This window comes from Trematomus bernacchii, unplaced genomic scaffold (genome assembly GCF_902827165.1).
Source record: "Trematomus bernacchii unplaced genomic scaffold, fTreBer1.1, whole genome shotgun sequence".
Classification (NCBI taxonomy): domain Eukaryota; kingdom Metazoa; phylum Chordata; class Actinopteri; order Perciformes; family Nototheniidae; genus Trematomus; species Trematomus bernacchii.
Genome location: NW_022987878.1, coordinates 25,498 through 47,250, shown reverse-complemented (window position 1 = coordinate 47,250; position 21,753 = coordinate 25,498). Strand labels below are relative to the sequence as shown.

The window sequence follows — 21,753 nt, the reverse complement described above, 5'->3', positions numbered from 1 at the left end:
TGGTGAGTTCCCTGGAAGACCGGGGACACATATTCATGTATAAAAGAAAGTGCATTTTGCATGATAGGTCCCCTTTAAAGGTAGGGTAGGTAAGTTTGAGAAACCGGCTCGAGATCGCTAGAATTTGAAAATACACAACCGGAGAAAATCTGCCACTTCCTTACAGAGCCCCTCCTCCAACACACACAAATGCGCACATGACCAATGAGGGCACGAGATAAGTTTGTGCACAGATGGAAGTCTGACAGGCAGGTAGGCCATCCAGTTATTTTAGCCGGGCCGGCTAAAATGATTGGTCGTACTTTTTACAGTATTACGGCTTCCACAGATGACATTTTTTTTAATGGATTTTTTGTCAAAGCACTTAAGATTTTCATTGCTATCGGGATTTTTAGAGCATTCCATGGAATATAACAAAAAGTGTATCTCGAGCCGGTTTCTCAAACTTACCTACCCTAAAGGGGACCTAGTATGCAAAATGCACTTTTTGATGTCTTTTATACATAAATATGTGTCCCCGGTGTGTAAGGAGACTCTCAAATATTCAGAAAATACAACCCTCTCTCTTTTCCTCCTTACCTACATCTCTGCAAACGAGCAGATCCAGGATTTGGCTCCTATGACGTCATTGGTGAAATGTGGCACACGAGACACGTCCCAAGCTATCGTCACCGGCACACGTCCCAACCTATCGTTTCCGGCACACGTGCCACGTCCCAACCTATCGTCTCCGGCACACGTGACACGTCCCAACCTATCGTCTCCGGCACACGTGACACGTCCCAACCTATCGTCACCGGCACACGTGACACGTCCCAACCTATCGTCACCGGCACACGTCCCAACCTATCGTTTCCGGCACACGTGCCACGTCCCAACCTATCGTCTCCGGCACACGTGACACGTCCCAACCTATCGTCACCGGCACACGTCCCAACCTATCGTTTCCGGCACACGTGCCACGTCCCAACCTATCGTATCCGGCACACGTGACACGTCCCAACCTATCGTCACCGGCACACGTCCCAACCTATCGTTTCCGGCACACGTGACACGTCCCAACCTATCGTCTCCGTATACAGTCGTCTAGCTCAGTAGTTCCCAACCGTTTTCAGTCAGGCCCCCCTTGTGTAATTGGAAATATTTTCGAGCCCCCCCTAATCCGGTTCCCACCGAGATTGGTAGAATTAATTGTATATAGTTGTACAAACATTACATTTTCTCTGCTAATAATTACAAGACAGTAATATGGTCTGTGTTTACATTAGCAAGCATGCTAACACTCAGAGCTAATGCTGTAGGCTATTGGAGAGAATATGTGTAACGTAATGTCCTTGCGGTAAACCCTGCGAGAGAGAAAGGTTTGAGCTCCTACTGTTTCAGAAATAATGCTTGAAGTAGTTTGGAACATAATATGGCATTTAATCACGGCAGCATTTAGCTGAGTTTCTCCCGGTAGCAAACTCTCTTAGCAGGGGAGAGCTGCATGATGCTACAAAGGGGCGTGGCTAGCAGCAGCTGTTCCATTTAAAGCTACGGTCACAGAATCAGCCTTTTTGGAACAGGGCTGGAATAGAGGGGTATGAGGCATGACTACAATGGGTGATCTGTTTGGTATTTTAAGCAAAAAACTTCACAGTCATGTTTTGTATAGGTATGGCCCTACAATATATTTTTAGTATTACCATTCTATAGGCGTAGTGTAGAACGATCCCAAATACAATTCATTGTTTACATTGCAGCTAGTGCTAAACCAGAAGAAATAACCCTTTTTCATTTTTAACTGGAAGTGGAATGGGGCTGGGCTACGTGAGGTGAATTGAGCCAACAAAAATACACAATAGGTGGGACTAAGAAAGATAATATTAAAGTATAAAAACAAAGGCATTATTAGGGCTGAAAATGTCTCCCGTTTTAATGGTGATTAGATTTTTAAATGCTAACACTTAACAGATTTTTCTGACTGTGTGTTTCCTGTTTCCTGCAGACGTCCAGCAGCTGGTGGTGGTTAAAGAAGAGGTTCTCCCTGACCAGCAGGAATGGAGCACCAGTCTGGACCAGGAGGACCCAGAGCCCCCCCCACACATTAAGCAGGAACAGGAGGAACTCTGGATCAGTCAGGAGGGAGAGCAGCTTCAGGAGCTGGAGGAGGCTGATATCACCAAGTCCACTTTCACTCCTGACCCTGTGAAGAGTGAAGATGATAAAGAGAAACATCAGTCCTCACAGCCTCATCAAAGACAAACTGAACACATGGAAACAGAAGCTGATGGAGATGACTGTCGAGGACCAGAACCAGCCAGGAACTCAGATCCAGAGAGCAGTTTACAACCAAAGACTGAGGACGACACTGGAGACTCTTCTGAACCTGACACTGGAGACTCTTCTGAACCTGACACTGGAGACTCTTCTGAACCTGACACTGAAGACAGTGCTGATTGGAAGGAGACCAGAGAACCTGCATCAGGCTCAAACTCACTGAAAAATAGACATGAATCTGTCAGTGATCTACGACGTAGTGCTGAAAAGAAACCATTCAGCTGCTCAGTCTGTAAGAAAGCTTTTTCACAGAGTGGAAATGTAAAGATACACATGAGAGTCCACACAGCAGAGAGACCCTTTAGCTGCTCAGTCTGTAAGAAAGCTTTTTCACAGAGTGGAAGTTTAAAGGAACACATGAGAGTCCACACAGGAGAGAAACCCTTTAGCTGCTCAGTTTGTAAGAAAGGTTTTTCACTGAGTGGAAATTTAAAGACACACATGAGAGTCCACACAGGAGAGAAACCCTTTAGCTGCTCAGTCTGTAAGAAAGCTTTTTCACTGAGTGGAAGTTTAAAGGAACACATGAGAGTCCACACAGGAGAGAAACCACACAGCTGCTCAGTCTGTAAGAAAGCTTTTTCACTGAGTGGAAGTTTAAAGACACACATGAGAGTCCACACAGGAGAGGAAATATACAGCTGCAATGTTTGTGACAAAAGATTTAAATGGCGTAATTGTATCAAAAGACACAAGTGTGTTGGTCGTCAGTCCTCAAAGCTTAATGAAATTTAAACTGAGGATAACAGAGAGGCAGATTCTCCAATCAGCAGCTCAGCTGAACACACAGAAGCTGATGGAGAGGACAATGAATAAGTCTTATGACAGTTCACAAATGAGAAAAATCTGCCTGACTGGATCAACATTGTTGCACAACATTCATATAAGACTTAAACGAACTCTATCTTTATCAACATAAGTGGACAATATGTTTAATGTTTTTGTCATACTGATTTTCTGATTTATACGTTAACCACTGACTGTTGATGAACCATTTCATTGTGGATTGAGGGCTCCAAGTTTCCATATACAGATAAAGGATGATTTGATGTATTGTTCTTTATTTGTAAATGTTTTGTATCATTGCTATCCTGTTAATGAGCGCTCTTTTACATAAATATACCTGTTATCTGATTGTTTTTGCTTCTGTAACTGTAAGGGAACACATTTGCCCATTTTGTATCCTGATGACCTAATGCCGTTACATGTGATACGTTAGAATAGAATATCTTTATTGTCATCACACATCAGTGTAACGAAATTCAGTTGGCTTCTCTCACTGCAGTACAGAACACATCCATAAAAGCAGTGATAAAGCAGAGATAGTAGCAATAATCAGGGTCATCACTTAAATGCACTTTACCAGAATGTTAAAATACATTTTTAAAGATTATTTAATAGACTTCCGGTATGGGGTGTGCTGAATAGACGCGTGCTCGGTTGGCTCTAACTTTCCCACTCTTATTTACCTTTTTAAACCTCGTCTTTTTTCAACATAATATGTTTGCAACGGCTTTATACCCTGTGATCAGTCCTCAAGCTCTGTGATTGGATGTTGGAGTGGCAGTGCGCGAAATTTATACGGGGCGTCAAAAAGCACTTTGAAATGGAATGAAACCCATCGACGGCACACTATCCAAAACAGGAATCGAACGTGTCCTACCCCCCCCCCCCCCCCCCTTAGGTCACAGGCTCCTCCAATAGTGCAACACAATAAAACAGATACACAGAAAAAATAGCGCAAGTAAATACAAAAAGGAAAATAGTAAAAAGTGAAATAGTGCAATAAGTGATTGGAATATGATATATTAGATAAATAATCTACTAATAGTTAATTAAAAACTGTATATAATGGCTTTTTTGCACATCCCTTTCAAGATTTCAAGATTTTCTAAGGTTTATTGACATATCATATACACAACTACGGTGTAGTTATGCAATGAATGAAAAACTTGGGTCGCAGGTTCCTCAACAGTGCATTACAAGACATCTATCGATATCTGTGTACCTCCACCATTAAACATATTCTGCACATTTCTTATACTATCTACATACATCTTATAAGAGTATAATTAATATGTATAATATCAGTTAAAATAAGTGCTTCAACATAGTTAACATTGCAGGAAAGTTGATTGTCAAGTTCCAAAACAAACCATGCAATATATTAGACGTTAAGTACTTTGTCAGGCTTACTATATGTAGATACCCCCAAAGCTTTTCTTTATTTAAAAGAAGACCTTAACCTAAAGTATTCTTTAATGTTTACATAAAGCCATATTAGTTTGTCTGTTTTGCACATCCTCCTATCAGGCACTAAACTGTTTTATTGTAGAGATCACTAACAGTATCTTCTTGATATTTTCTATTCTATATTATTTATATCATTGACCTTCTACTTTCCCACTATATTAAGAGTATGTACTCTTAATATTTAAATGTTTTCATCAAATATAACTCATTCAAAAGTGCTTTACAAAAATGAAAGACATTAAGAAAAAGGCATTTTAAAACAGTCATTAAAAAGCAACACAATCTACCTGCATTGCAATCACTCTAAACGTGTAATAACGTGCTTTAACCAGTAGGAGGTGCTGGTTAAAAAGCTGTCAAGTTTACAGTGTTAACAAAATAAAATATACTGCTGTTTCTGGTTTAGTTTACGACGGATATATTCTGTTATTGTTTTGATATTAGTAACACAAAAGCGATGTAAAAAACCCACAGCAACACAGAAAAGATGGTCTTAACATGACCCAGCGGTCTAGTAGTTAACCAATGGGAATGGACGCTCACATTGCTCTCTGTGTCCGTAATACAATAAAGGGGACATGATCAAATAGGAATATAATTATCTTTTAAATAACGTTAACTAAAGGGAACAATCTATTTGACACAGCTGAAGCTCTGGCCTTCCTTAAAAACTAACTAATTTAATAAAAATCACAGTTGTATTACACACAACGCACTGTTTTTTGAGAACAAAAATTAGTAACTAATGCACCATAATACATTCTGACGAAAAATAAAAATTATTATGAATACAAATAAAATAAAAGAAGCCTCCCGTGAGTTACTACAAGCTATAAAGTAGATTTTAAAAACGTTTTATAGAATAAAAGCTCACTGCTGGACGTTGTAGAAATGCGTGTGTGCACCACGACAAAGGAGCCTCATTCACTTTACATTGGGGTTGTGCATGGTGCCGACACGTAAATGTAGCAAAGTTCGTAACTCCACCACGCACTGCGGTGTTAAGGAGTCGTGGTGGAGTCACGCATATTATGAAATAAAAGTCCCCTGAAATAAATAAATGTGGCATTATGAAATAAAAGTCCCATGAAATAAATAAATGTGTATTTAAATGTAATTTCTGCCGGAGAGAGGGGAGTTTGTCCCAAAGCTTGCCCCTGTATTTACTCCCTCCATCTGACAGGAGGGAGCCTCGTTGCGCTGCTAGTGTCACTCCACGGAGTATGCACTGCGCATGCGCAAGTTTTAAACTTAAAGGGGACCTATCATGCAAAATGCACTTTTGTACGTCTTTTATACATGAATATGTGTCCCCGGTGTTCCAGGGAACTCACCAAGTGTCAGAAAACACAACCCTCTCTATTTTCCTCCATACCCAAATCTCTAAAAAAGGGGCTGCAACGGATCTGATAAAAACTGATCCAGATTTGAACACTGTCCTGATGTCAGGACGGTGGCGCTACGGCTATTGGGCCAACTCTCCACCTATCAGGGGAATGTGGGGTTGGGCCACGGCCGGCCATTGCCGCTCGAAAGCGCTGGAGACGCTGTAGTACATATGCCAGGCCTGTAAGTGGCGCTGTAGTCTGCCACAAAAGCAGCGAAGAAGACTTCCCGGGTTACCATGGTTACCCTTCTGTTTATTCTCCGCTGTGGCTTTTTTTCTCCCTCCCCGAGGCAAGCGTTTGCTCCTGCTTCTTTAATTCAATGCAATCCCTCCCCGTCGAGGCAAGCACTGTAATTCTCTCCGGTTAGTCCACCAGCAGATGACAAACACCCACCTCTCCGCCTCTTCCAAGGAACGAGGGGACCGTGCGGCAGAGTTTCAGTTAGGTTTTATTTCGCCGGTCAAGATGTCCGTTAAAGTTTAAATCTTCCGGACAAAATTAGAAAAGTGCCGGTCGAAGGTTTTCTTTGTTATTTATTGAGCTTTAAAACAAATGAATAACGACTCTATAGGCCTATAATAATATAATAAAACACGGAGGACGGAGATCTATTTTTCTCCCCCTCTTCTGACTTCATCAGAGCGCGCTCCCCTCTCCTGCAGGGGGGCGTGGTCAGCTGCAGCTCACAGAATCAACCCCCTGCAAACACAGAGCTGGAGAACAGCAAATAGAGCGATATGAGACATGGCTAAAATGCATGATCTGTTTGGTATTTTGAAAACAGAAACGTATAAATATACCCAGTACTCGAGTTGAGGGGGAGTTTCAGGGGGGATGAGAGGGGAGGGCATCCCCCCTGAAATAAAAATGGTCAAAATCATCCCCCTTCTAAAACTGCCATCCCCCCTTTCCATCCCTTATGTTATTTTATCAATGAACGTGGCACTGGTATTACTGCTATTTCAACATTAATTTTGCGCATATTGAGTAAAATACTGTGGGCGAGGGAGCACGCACACATGCAATGACATTTTTACCAAGTCACTGACGCTATGCTATGCGAGTGCCGTGATGTGCCCGTTTGATTGATGCCAGGAGCTGCATAGCAGCACTAGCGCAGGTAACGGTCATCACAATGGCCAAGCGACCAGGAGGACAACGTAATCTGAGGGACTTCATATTTAAAAAGACTAAAAATAACATTTCAGGTAAGTCAAGAGTCAGTAATCTTAGTCATTACTCATTACTTTAGTCACCAAAGGTGGAATCTATGGACATAAGCAGCAATAACAACTTAGTTTGGAGTTTAGCTACGTTTTTCTTTCGTGTTAGCTAGCTGGTAAGACTCAAAACTGTTGATGAAATGATACCACCAGCACCAGAAGAGCTGAAACCCCTCCTTCAAGCAGTGAACACTCTGGGCATCTCCACAGCTGAGTGTGAACGTGGGTTTAGTCAGATGAACATGTTAACCACAACTAGAAGCTCCCTAGAGGTAAAAAGCATGTCAGCCTTGCTTTTCATCAAGTGTGTTGGCCCTCCACTGAACAAGTTCAGACCAGGGGCCTCATTTATAAAGGGATATACGCTCAAAAAATGGCGTACGCCAGTTTCTACGCAATGTTTGTGATTTATAAAATACTAACTTGACGGGAAAATGTGCTGTCCTCCACGCAAACTCTAACCCATGCGTACGCACTAAGCACACAAACGGGAGAGACGAGAAACTGCGACACCGTTGGCAGAAGGAAGAATGGAGAGAAATATGTGGAAATAATACCATAAATAAAATGTTACCTCTCATTTATCAAATATGAATAATTCATTTTCAAACATTGATTAAAGCCAATCTCAAAATGATTAAACAAACGCCTGTTTGCGACTCCTCAGTGCACACAAAAACATAACTTGGAGAAATAAATAAATACGGATATGTTATTTAAAACCACCTCGAATATGTTGTGTTAATGTTATGAAATGTTTTCTCATAAATGATGCGGTAAGCAGGAGGACAGAATTACGTCTAAACTGACACCGTTTTGCATTTCTATAGGTTGTAGATACGAGCATGGTTTTATATACTATCACGTTTAATCGTGTGTTATGCCGTTTGCCAAGACTTGATAAGTCGCTCGTAAAACACAGGAGGTATGGAAACTAAGAACACCATATGTGGTAAATTGTACAGCTAATATAACACAACACATTAGTTGTATTTCCTTTAATTGGTGGATTATGGATATATAGTTGCTGATCGACAGCTGGAACACAAACCACCAAATACAACAAAATAATTCAGATCCAGTCGTCATGACTCCACTCCGGAGGGATTCCCCGATCATTTCTTACAGTTTCTCATCAAGGGGGGTCTCCTGTCCCCGGTACAAACACACTGCCTGAGGAAGGTTATGTGTATTTTTTTTGTCATTAACTTTTTTCGGACCAATTATTTATTTATTTTGGTGACGATCCGACCTCCATGCTGCGACTCTGGTTCAAACTGCATCCACCAAACAATATGATTTATCTCGACCTCCCCAAAATAACCAAAATCTGACACGGTGTGAGATGTCTTTTTTAGCTGTCATTTCCTGCGATCTTCTTCATGCAGTCAGTCAGAATGAATGAATGAATGGGCGTTTATTTGACTATTTATAGGCAAATATGGGCGTTACGTGAAGCCTGCAAAAGCTGCGCCGCATTTCGAGTCGATTGTGATTTATAAAGGGAAACAGGCGTAGGAAGTGCCGGTACGCACTTCCCTCGCCGGTACGCAATGTTTTGTGAATCGGAACATTTCGGAACATTTCTGTACCTATTTTTTTGCTTTGTACTACGTAAGCAACCTTCTCACGTCAATCCTACGCAAGGCGTTATAAATGAGGCCCCAGATGTATATGTCAAGACTTGGCTTCAAAGCCATTGCTTAGCTAACAATCCGAAAGCAAGAGCCAGAAAAATTGAGACCAAAAAGCACGATTATGAAAATCTTTGGAAACTTCTATGAGATGGGGGAGAGTGGAGTAGGCAGCCATTGACAAAATTGGTCCTATTTTGTATTATCTGTATAATCTTTTAATATATTTTCATATTTTGTAAACAATTTCAATTTGCACTTAATGCCCTGTTAAAAAAAGTAACATAAAAGATTTGTATTTGAACTGCAATAAAATGATGACGGATCAATTTTGTTCTAATTTTTTCCCTCCATTTTTTCATGAAGTGTTACATTTACATAATGATTTAATTAATCACGATACAAAATGAATCCTTTAGATACCAGTTTTGATCGTATACCAGTATCTGCTTTTTTGAAAAAATACACTATAATTCAATTAGAAAAAAATTGACTTTATTATTAGTATCATCAGCTGATCCATCTGAATAATAAATGAGGGACTGTTAACCTACAAGATTTGTACCATAGACTTCCATTATAACCACATTTTTTTTATCCCCTCCCCCCCTTTAAATTAAAGTGAAAAAAAGATTTTGCACTAATTGTCCTCTGCATTTGACCCTAAATGTTAGAGGTGCCATGTCAGCCCGGGGACCGACTCTAATTCTGAGGTGCCTTGGTCAAGAGCAATGACAGGAGTATCTGAACATCCATAACATGCAAGTTGTTTTAGGAGTATAATAATTATCTTTATGCTGGTTGGTCTCCCACCCTCTGCGGGTTATCAGCTAAAATGATGTCCCCATATGATAAAATCCACCATCTCCCCTGATTTCTTTTTACAACTTGAGTACTGAATATACCTTATATAGGTATGGCCCTACAATATATCATTTAAATATAGCATGATAGGTCCACTTTAAACGGTTGCCCGATTTGCATTGCTAATTTGCTATATATATATATATATATATATATATAATTTCAAATATTATTCCTGGTAAAGACCTTTCAAATGTAGCAATAATAGTCATATAAGAAAAGTACTGATCTAATAACAGAGATTTGTTCTTGAATCAACTTTTTTATGGAAAATCTTTTATGTAATTTTATTGAATTTGAAATAAAATGAAAGACATTCACAGTTAATGTAATTAGATATCAATTATGAATGCCATAAATGTTTGCATACATTCACAGTAAATATTTCTTCAGTATGATAGCTGTCTAACAGAAGTTAAATCCATTTCTCACTTATTCTGACAATGTACTTTACCCAATTAAAGGAGTTGTTAACTAATAGTGGAGTCACGTTGTAATAACAATAACTGACTCATCTCTCGTTCAGATTAATATTATTATTATTATTTATTTTTTGTGTTTTCTCTTTTCTGCTTTGCCAAACGCCACTGTGTCAAGTGTCCAATATGGCGTACCATCTCGCACGGCAGTATATACAAATATTTACTGATGGATCCAAAAATCCAGAAAATTGTCAAACTAGTTGTGCATTTTATGTTCCTGAATTAAAGGTCAAAGTGGGAAAGCGAACAAGTGATCACATCGCAGTATACACAGTAGAGATGATGGCTATCTCACTAGCACTTCAGTGGGTAGAGGAAATACAGCCAATGCAAGTGGTCATTTGCTCTGACTCCAGCGCAGCTCTGGAGAGTATAAACAACTTCTCTTCAGAATGTCGTCAGGATATTTTACATTACATTTTACACATCATGTTTAGGTTAGTTCATTTGGGAATTGTTGTTCAATGTGTGTGGGTTCCAGCGCATGTGGGTATTAGAGGGAATGAGGTAATGGATCAACTGGCAAAATGTGGTTTGAAAGCAAACCAGATTGATATGATGGTACCCATCAGTAGAGCAGAAGTCAAATCTGTTACAAAAGTTGTTATCAAGCAACATTGGCAAAAACTATGGGACAGTAACACTAAAGGAAGACAATTATACCAGATACAAAGGGAAGTAGGAACGGGAAGCACCTGGGGGAGTAGTAGAAGAGAACAGAGCATTAACAGCAGGATAAAATTGGGTCACTCTGGATTAAATTCAACAATGCATCTGATTGGAAAACATCCAAATGGCAATTGTGATGGTTGCCAACAACCAGAGACAATACATCATGTATTTTTTAGCTGCCCGGATTATAACAGACAAAGACTCATTCTGAAAACTGCACTGGAACAACATAACATCAAGGACAATAATTTCAAGTCAATATACGAAAGTAAATCAAGAAATGAAGTTAACAAGCTGATTTTCAAGTTCCTCAAAAACACTGGTCTGATGACAAGGATTTAATATGAACATTTAATAAATCAACAGTAGGTGGCGATATATGCTCCAAGTGGAAGCGATTCGCCATTAAAGAAAAAAGAAGAAGAAGACCATCTCGCACATGCGCATTGCAAATCGGGCAGGGATTCAGATCGGGTAGTCACACTGGGTCCAGGTGGCGTCTCGTCGCTACGGTTCTCTCTCTCTGTGTTCCTGAGAAAGCGTTTGTGAGCTCCAGCACTACTGATCCATCATCTGGGTGTTTGGATAAACCTCCGAATGGACTGTGTGCTCTATTTTTCTGGAGTGTTTACCTCGGACTATAGGAGCTAGCTTAGCATGCTAGCTGGAAACACGTTGGCAACACTAGTCAGATTGAGAGTTTGATGGAGAGAAAGAAACAGTGTGTTTAACGGAGTTTGCAGGAAAAGGTGATTTAGGAAACATGAGTAAAGTCCAAATGCTGCTGTCGTTGAAGAAGCAGCGACTCACTGCTGAAGATATATTTGCTCTGTTTGAAAAAACGATTGCAGAGCTCGAGGAGGAGCTGTCTCGTTCAAAAGAGGAGAACAAGAGACTCCAGAAACTACTGGACGCTGTTTTACAGCCTCAGCTTCGGATACACAGAGCAGGTCTGTTCCCTTTACTCTTAATTAACACTTTAAACCAGGGATGTCCAAACTACGGCCCGGGGGCATTGGGATATATATTTTTTAAAACCTCTGGAGCAGAGAGAGGAGCTGTGGATTATTGTTATTGATTAATGCATCAGTGTTTCTTAGGGTCAAAAACACTAAACTCACAACTTAAAATGAAAGTGTTTAGTTTATTTAATAAAAGAGCACATGTTCAATGTGAAAAGTGACAGTAGATATAGATTAGTTGCAATTTGGTGCTATATTTAAAATAAATAAAAAACACCTTGAATTTCAGGGGGGGTGCGGGGCTCCAAGACAATGGTAGGGGAAACACTGCACACCTCCAGAACCCAACCCACTCATGTATGCTTTAAATAACTCTACCTGTACAGGCTTGCATCTATCTTGTAGTCCAATACTAACTGCACAGTATTTACTGACACTGAGCTGTGAAAATATGACACTGTGCAGACATGCAACATGCTGCTGCAGTATAATTCACTATTTGATATAACACTAACATTCCTGACAATAGATCTCAATAGCCATCTTTTATGGTGTAAATGCCTTTTTAATAATAACATTTTTGAATGGAACATTCTCAACATGAATGCATAAATCCAAATAAATATAACTTAAATATGTGGTAAAATACTGTGTTTGAAATTAGATGTTAGCTTTTTGTTTATATATATATGTTGTATTCCAGTCTCCCTTCAGATATGTTAAGTGGCATGTCATTCAACACAATGCTGCTCACCTCCTTCAGTTGGGAGAAAAGCTGGTTCAGGTTCAGCATTCTGGGGAGACAGGGCTGCTGAGCCTGAAGTTGGATCTGTTGGTCCTGGCACCAGGGGGAGGGACAACTTATTTAGTATGAATAGCCGCGTTCACACCAAGTACTTTCCTGTACTTAGTTCCGGCACTAAGAGCCCTGGCGCTTTTAAACCCAGGGCACTTAGTACAGATCGCGTTCACACCGGAGTACTTTTCCCTGAGGGAAGATTACAAGTACAGTAGGTGGCGGTAAGCACCTTAAAGTTGTTTGCAATCCGCTACAAAACAAGAGAAGAAGAAGAAGAAAAACTTCCCGCGTATACTGTCTGTTGTTTACCTTCCGACCTCAGACATGATGGAGATGGAGTCGACTGAAGTTGTGCTGTTTGTGCTCATGTTATACAGCTTTGTAACTTCGTTAATGCGGCCAGAGCCTGAGCCTATTAGGCGTCCGACAAAAATCCGGAGCCGCCACACGTCGAATGCTATAATCGCAAAGTTTCTTCAGCATCAAAGGCAGTTCAAAAGCTTTAGGAAAAGGATTGGCCGACGGAAAGCACACATGATTGCCATGTTTCACCGTAGGATGGCTGATACAGGATCTGTTTAATCGCTATGTCGGTTTTCTTTATTGCACTCTCAAGACATAACATTAAATAGAAATATTTTAAATGTAACTAAAGTGTCAGTTGTACATGTCAGTAAACATTGTCAATATAAAATAAAGTGTCAGTTGTACTATATAATAACAGTAATAACAATATAAAATAAACTCCCAGGTGTAGGGATAGTCTCAGCAGCAAACCCACCTTTATTATATATCTTCCTGAGACCCACTGCATCCGTCTGCCATAAACACTATGCAAACATACATGTTAGTTTTGGCCCATAGTGGACTCCATGTTGTGTTGTGTGAAATGGGGGGGAATTAAAAGTTTAGGTCAAATAATATTTAAAATTATATAAATTGTCATATTTGTGTATGTGCCCCTGCCATTCCCCCACAAGGTTGCAACATTGATGATAAATAAATGACAAATAAAGCTTTGCCAGTTTATAACCGATGAAACATGATGGTATCAGAATAATCACTTACATGTGATGTATAGGATGCTACACAGGTCACAAAAGATAAAGTGTCAGGAGAAATAAGCTTAATCGCCATGTCGGTTTTCTTTATTGCACTCTCAAGACATAACATTAAATAGAACAATTTTAAATGTAAATAAAGTGTCAGTTGTACATGTCAGTAAACATTATATATAAAATAAAGTCATAACAGTAATAACAATATAAAATAAACTGTCCCAGGTGTAGGGATATTCTCAGCAGCATACACACCTTAGTGCAACGTTGTGTGTCGTGTGTCAGTATTTACAAAAACTATACCAAATAAACTGTTATTAAATGCAGTTTGTCGCTCATCCTGCCCTGCGCCGACGCTTCCTCATGGCGCAGCGCCCACACTTCATCCTGGTGCTGCTGGCGCTCCATCTGCTGCTTGAACACTTCTGCCTGGCGCTCCATCGAGGTGAGCATCTTGTCCTCCGTTTCCTGGGCCTTGGTGAACAGCACCATCTGATCTCCACGCAGCGACTCATTCACCACGGCACGCCGGTCCTCCAACGCCTGGGCGGTGTCAAAGAAATTCGCATCCCGTGTCCGCTTTCCTAAGAGGGGAAAATAAGCAATATACATGATCTGTTTAGTCGCCATATCGTTTTACAACATACTAGGAATGTGTTTTTTGTATTTTCACAAATAGAATTAAGGTTTCACAAATCTGAAACTGTATTATAAAGAATCTTTTGACTCTCTGGGATAATCCAGTCCAGATTTGATGAGTCTAGGTATAGTGGTTTTAGATCAGGACCTGGTCTAATGTGGTCTACATGTAAAAAAGCACTGAAATCTCCCTTTTTTGTATTTTCACAAATAGAATTAAGGTTTCACAAATCTGAAACTGTGTTATAAAGAATGTTTGGCCTCTCTGGGATAATCCAGTCCAAATAAATCGGCTATGCAGCGATTTAAGAGGTTCAAACACGGAGGATTGTTCCTTTTTGAAGAGTGCTTCATGTATGCTTGAACTTTGTTTAATGTTGTTGAGGCAAGTTAAACATAAAATATGATGAATATTATGAAATAAACATGATTGTGAACATCAGTTCGATGCGTAACGTTCTTTCAAGACAAAGTTATAGTGTGTGTACCTTTTGCGTTTGGTTGCTGGTAAGGAGGACGACCAAGAACTGTGATCTAGAATGCAAAGCTCGCTTGTTTCCAATCCCGAGAGTAGTCCATCCTCGCCTGAAACAGACGATTAGTGCCATGAGTTAGTGAAGCAAATTACAGAAACACTGCACAGTTATTCACAAGTCAAAACGTTTTCATAGCGGCGGAGAATATCTAGCTAGCTAGATGTAGCTAGCTCGGGGCCGGTGTTAGCCTATTATGGCTAGCATGGCTAGCTTGATCTACTGAGCAAATAAAAGTACATCTGAGACCATTATTGTGCAGATTAAAACCCCAGTGCATGTAGTTGATTTTACCTTCGTCGTGGTAGTCATCGTTGGCCACTGAATCCGCCGTTTGTAGTCCTGAGTTTCTTTATATTTAGCCGGCTGTGCACAATTCCCAGGTCGAGTGAAAGCTACCGAACTGGCTTCAGTAGCATTCCCTGGGTCGCCTCCTCGGCGTAGATCTCCAGAAGCGCCGACACCTCCTCATCATTTCTTGATGCTTGCCATAACTGCTTTCAAAAACAAACACAACGCACGGAGCGTTGTGTTTTTGTAGCGAGGAAAAACAATGGCGTCTCCACACAACATTTTCAGAGTTGTACGGGCGTGGTTTGCAATTCGCCCAGCCAATCAGCACTGGGGCACTTTTGGAGCACTTTTCACCCACAGAAAAGTACGCTCTCTGAGCTGGCTCTAAAAATGGGGGTAAAAGTACCCGAGATTAAGTACGATTTTTGGTGTGAACGCGACATAAGGGGTACTCACGGAACTAAAACGCGAAAAGTACGGTGAAAGTACTCCGGTGTGAACGCGGCTAATACCTGCTAAAAATGTACCTGCATGTATTAAATGTCAGCTAAAAGAGCATTGAAATGAAAAACCTCAGAATTTTCTGTGAAGATATTAACCTCTTAACCTGTTTTTCATGTTTCAGGCTCGAAAATGACATACCCAAAACAAATGACTACAACTTAACTTCTAAAAGGGTTATATGAATAATTTCTTTTATCAAAGCAAGGTTACATCTGTGAGTTGGATGTAGAAGTGTCAGAATCAATATAGATCTTTTTTATTTTAAAGAAAATTCAGATTTTACATAGTAAAAAACTGTAAATTATAGTGTCCGTCCAAAAATTCTTTTTTACAGATAGTGAAAACTACCCTTGGATGATGGGTTAGTAGACTTAAAGCTTTAGGAATCCAAAGTACAACATATAATAAGAGGTTTAGCCAAAACCACCCCACCTCTGAGGTGATTTGGGTGAAAATGTTTTTTTTCCCATATCTCTGGCCCACCTTGGTCGATTTTGATGGTTGACACATCTTTCTGACCATTAGAGCCAATAGAATCGAAGGGGGAGTCCCCCACACACACACGTTGTGAATAGAAGAGGTGGGTGCTTCGCGCATGTAATTTTGCAGCAGAGTGGACCGATCTCTCGCTCTGACATTTGGAAACGAAAAAGCAGTTTTATTGCTTATGGATTATCAGAAATAATTTCAAAGAGGACACAGACACATTGGATTAACCTATGGATGAACTGCAGCATCGTTTTTTTATCGTTTTAATGCCATTGAAGACCAGTTTTGACCAAGGTAAGCCATGTTAGCGTTTCTAGCTACCTAGCTCAACATGTTATGATGTACGCTTTCGTTTATAGCGTCGCAAATGTTTATCACTGAGTGTTGAGGTGGGCACCCCCAGATTCTGTGTCTCCAGGAGATGCAAAACGAGTTGTTGGCTGTGCATCTAGGATAAGTAATAAGGGAGTTATTGAGAGTTTAGGTGCCGTTTTAGGTTACATCTTTTCGCTCGTGGATAATTCAGAGGCTGAGTGTTAGCATTGTGGTTTTTTTTTGGAAAAAAATATTCAAAAGATCAGTTAGCTGAGTTTCTTCCCGTTACATGGATATAAAACATTCATAGTTTATTAAATATTAAGATTCCTTAGACGTTGTTTCCTGCAAATGACGCGTTTATCCGCCCGGTACCGGGGGGGCGGTGCGTAACAGGTTAAGGACGATGCTCCCCCCATTGGACCCCTCCCACCGTTTTTTTTTCGAGACAATGTCTCAGGGCTTCTTAACATTTATGAAACTATTAATGTGTAGCACCAGATTAACGGGAAGAATCTCAGCTAACTGAAGATATTAACAATTTTTACCAAAACAAAACACAAGGGTAATACCAAGCCTCTGAATTATCACAAAGCGAAAAAATGCTAACACACTTTAGCACACAACTCAAGATAAAGATACCCTTATTACTTATCGTAGCTGCACATACAATATATCCGATTAAAGCTGAGACTCCACAGACTATAATAGGTATAGTATCATCGCTGAGCGATCCGAACTTGCGACAGGGGAAGCAAACACAGACATCACAACACGTACCTTTACGGAGCTTTTACGGGAGATCGTCTCACCTTAGCTGTCAATCTGATCAAAAGACGTGTTCAGTGGCATTAAAACGAAAAAAAAAAGAAAAAAAAGGCTAGAACTGTTGATCCATAGGTTAATAATGTATCTGTGCCTTTGAAAAAATTATTTATAATCCATAATTCCATTTTTATGTAAAAATCGGAGAGAAAAGGTTAGCTACTAATGGTAGCCACCAGAGTGTATGCAGCTTCCGGTTTTGGTCACGCGTCACTCTCACTCCTTATTTGTTAATGTGTTGGTATGTATAGAACTTTCCCTCGATTCCATTGGCTCTAGCGGTTATAAAGAGATTTCATTCATCAAAATCGAGCAACGGGGGCCAGAGATATGGAAAATCCGCCCAAATGACCCCAGAAGTGGGTTTTTTTGGCTAAATCTCTCTAAAAAGGTCAAATTTCACTTGTTTTGCATCAATCTTGATACAGGGTACTTATTATATGTTGTACTTCCGATTCCTAAAGCTTTTAGTCTACTAACCCATTATCCATGGGTAGTTTTCACTATAAGTAAAAAAGAATAATTTACAGTTTTTTACTATGTTCAATCTGAATTTTCTTTAAAATAAGAAACATGTATATTGATTCTGACTTTTCTACATCCAACTCACAGGTTTATCATTACTTTGAGAACGAAGATTATAAATTTAACCCTTTTAGAAGGGAAGATATGGTAATTTGTTCTGGGAATGTCATTTTCGAGCCTGAGACCTGAAAAACAGGCTCATTGCTTAAGAGGTTAAAGGGGACCTAGTATGCAAAATGCACTTTTTGATGTCTTTTATACATTAATATGTGTCCCCGGTGTGTAAGGAGACTCAATTATTCAGAAAATACAACCCTCTCTCTTTTCCTCCTTACCCACATCTCTGCAAACGAGCAGATCCAGGATTTGGCTCCTATGACGTCATTGGTGAAATGTGGCACACGTGACACGTCCCAACCTCTCGTCACCGGCACACGTCCCAACCTATCGTTTCCGTATACAGTCGTCTAGCTCAGTAGTTCCCAACCGTTTTCAGTCAGGCCCCCCTTGTGTAATTGGAAATATTTTCGAGCCCCACCTAATCCGGTTCCCACCGAGATTGGTAGATTAATTGTATATAGTTGTACAAACATTACATTTTCTCTGCTAATAATTACAAGACAGTAATATGGTCTGTGTTTACATTAGCAAGCATGCTAACACTCAGAGCTAATGCTGTAGGCTACTGGAGAGAATATGTGTAACGTAATGTCTTTGCGGTAATTCCTGCGAGAGAGAAAGGTTTGAGCTCCTACTGTTTCAGAAATAATGCTTGAAGTAGTTTGGAACATAATATGGCATTTAATCACGGCAGTGTTTAGCTGAGTTTCTCCCAGTAGAAAACTCTCTTAGCAGGGGAGAGCTGCATGACGCTACAAAGGGGCGTGGCTAGCAGCAGCTGTTCCATTTAAAGCTACAGTCACAGAATCAGCCTTTTTGGAACAGGGCTGGAATAGAGGGGTATGAGGCATGGCTACAATGGGTGATCTGTTTGGTATTTTAAGCAAAAAACTTCACAGTCATGTTTTGTATAGGTATGGCCCTACAATATATTTTTAGTATTACCATTCTATAGGCGTAGTGTAGCTGTGAACGATCCCAAATACAATTCATTGTTTACATTGCAGCTAGTGCTAAACCAGAAGAAATAACCCTTTTTCATTTTTAACTGGAAGTGGAATGGGGCTGGGCTACATGAGGTGAATTGAGCCAACAAAAATACACAATAGGTGGGACTAAGAAAGATAATATTAAAGTATAAAAACAAAGGCATTATTAGGGCTGAAAATGTCTCCCGTTTTAATGGTGATTAGATTTTCAAATGCTAACACTTAACAGATTTTTCTGACTGTGTGTTTCCTGTTTCCTGCAGACGTCCAGCTGCTGGTGGTGGTTAAAGAAGAGGTTCTCCCTGACCAGCAGGAGTGGAGCACCAGTCTGGACCAGGAGGACCCACAGCCCCCCCCACACATTAAGCAGGAACAGGAGGAACTCTGGATCAGTCAGGAGGGAGAGCAGCTTCAGGAGCTGGAGGAGGCTGATATCACCAAGTCCACTTTCACTCCTGACCCTGTGAAGAGTGAAGATGATGAAGAGAAACCTCAGTCCTCACAGCCTCATCAAAGACAAACTGAACACATGGAAACAGAAGCTGATGGAGATGACTGTCGAGGACCAGAACCAGCCAGGAACTCAGATCCAGAGAGCAGTTTACAACCAAAGACTGAGGACGACACTGGAGACTCTTCTGAACCTGACACTGGAGACTCTTCTGAACCTGACACTGAAGACCCTTCTGAACCTGTCACTGAAGACAGTGCTCATTGGAATGAGACCAGAGAACCTGCATCAGGATTAAACTCACTCAAAAATATACATGAATCTGTCAGTGATCCACGACGTAGTGCTGAAAAGAAACCATTCAGCTGCTCAGTCTGTAAGAAAGCTTTTTCACGGAGTGGACATTTAAAGCTACACATGAGAATTCACAAAGAGAAACCACACAGCTGCTCAGTCTGTAAGAAACATTTTTCCCAGAGTGGAAGTTTAAATAGACACATGAGAATCCACACAGGAGAGAAACCACACAGCTGCTCAGTCTGTAAGAAAGCTTTTTCACTGAGTGGAATTTTAAAGATACACATGAGAGTCCACACAGCAGAGAAACCACACAGCTGCTCAGTTTGTAAGAAAGCTTTTTCACTGATTGGAAATTTAAAGAGACACATGAGAGTCCACACAGCAGAGAAACCACACAGCTGCTCAGTTTGTAAGAAAGCTTTTTCACTGAGTGGAAGTTTAAAAGATCACATGAGAGTCCACACAGGAGAGGAAATATACAGCTGCAATGTTTGTGACAAAAGATTTAAATGGCGTAATTGTATCAAAAGACACAAGTGTGTTGGCCGTCAGTCCTCAAAGCTTAATGAAATTCAAACTGAGGATAACAGAGAGGCAGAGCCTCCAATCAGCAGCTCAGCTGAACACACAGAAGCTGATGGAGAGGACAATGAATAAGTCTTATGACAGTTCACACATGAGAAAAATCTGCCTGACTGGATCAACATTGTGGCACAACATTCATATAAGACTTAAACGAACTCGATCTTTATCAACATAAGTGGACAATATGTTTAATAATTTGGTCATACTGATTTTTTGATGTATACGTTAACCACTGACTGTTGATGTCTTTGGATTTCTCTTGCCAATAAACACGGTAAACATAGTAGGTACAGTTTTTTTTAATTTAAATGCAATGAGGTAGTTTTAGTATAATATGAAAAGTGTTAAAGTTTATTGAAATGGTAAAACACAGTGGAATATTTTCTTTTTAAAGACAGAAACTTAAGAAACTATTAATGTGAAGCTTTATCTATGTGAAGACGATAAAGGACTGTGTATTTACCAGATCATCCCCTCAAACAGGTTGTGAATGATGAGGTGAGACTGAGTCACCACGATCAGCAGAGTCACATGAGTCCAACCAAACTGTGGAGACAAAACATCATTAGGAAAATATGTTTACAATCATTTGCCTGACAATCAACCAAATTATATTCATGACTAAGTGTCCTTGTTCCAAATATGTATTGATAGATGTGATGATGGTACAACACCCAAGGGATTACTGTCAGCTGTGACTACACTGAGATGGGATTTAGCTGAAAAGGATATTGGCTTGATTCAATTCAAAATGGGTTTGAAGGCAGCGTATCCTATTCAACATTAAGAGCTGTGTTTTTGGAAACCTCAGGCTCCATATTTCATATATATTCATTCATACATTCCACTGACACAAGACTAAGGTTTTCCATTATCGGCAGTGTTTTAGGGCCATTGTAGATTTTTTAATCAAATTAAATAGAAAGGGAGGAGGGTAATATTCCAAGAAAATAAGCAAGATTAAATCGTAAAAAATGTTTTATATTCTTTGAGATTTGTAAGGTTAATTTACCAGAAAAATCAGGCTTTAACAAGAACAAAAGTATATTAAATTCCTACATTTGGGGGGAAATAAAAAAATAATGATGTAAGTATTTTGTTTTGTTTTGTTTGTATTGCTCCACTTGCAAGGTTGAATGAACCTCTATCAAACACTTCTTTTTTTTAAGGTATCACAGTTTCTTTCTTTAGTATGAGTTATTTCCCAGACTAATACGCCCTTCCGCTGGCTTTTAACCGACATAGGCCCTCAAACACTGTGATATCCTTCTCTATGTGAACATAGAACCTGGATTATGACCAAAAATCACAGGAGTGATGTGTCGTGTACGCTGAGTTGATCTCATCCGCTTCACAAAGGTTGTCTTAGATGATTGCTTTCCTTTTTGATTTAGACACTGATTTTTCTGCTTGAATATTTCTGGCTGTGAAAGACTTGAGCTGTGTTTATAAGTGTTTACATCTGCAGGGTAACTTCCAGTCGTCTCATTAATAAATGTCAGACTTGCAGTGTGGTATAAAAGGCGAAAT

General features: G+C 40.0%; 1 long non-coding RNA gene across 1 annotated transcript; it reads right to left on the bottom strand.

Moving 5' to 3' along the window:
* Positions 1 to 2,650: 2,650 nt before the first annotated feature.
* LOC117469643 lies at positions 2,651 to 20,433 on the bottom strand. Its single transcript, XR_004554611.1, has 3 exons — positions 20,119 to 20,433; positions 13,906 to 13,909; positions 2,651 to 2,786 (listed from the first exon to the last, which is right to left on the bottom strand). It is a non-coding gene; the product is annotated as an uncharacterized LOC117469643 (long non-coding RNA).
* Between the last annotated feature and the right edge of the window lie 1,320 nt (positions 20,434 to 21,753).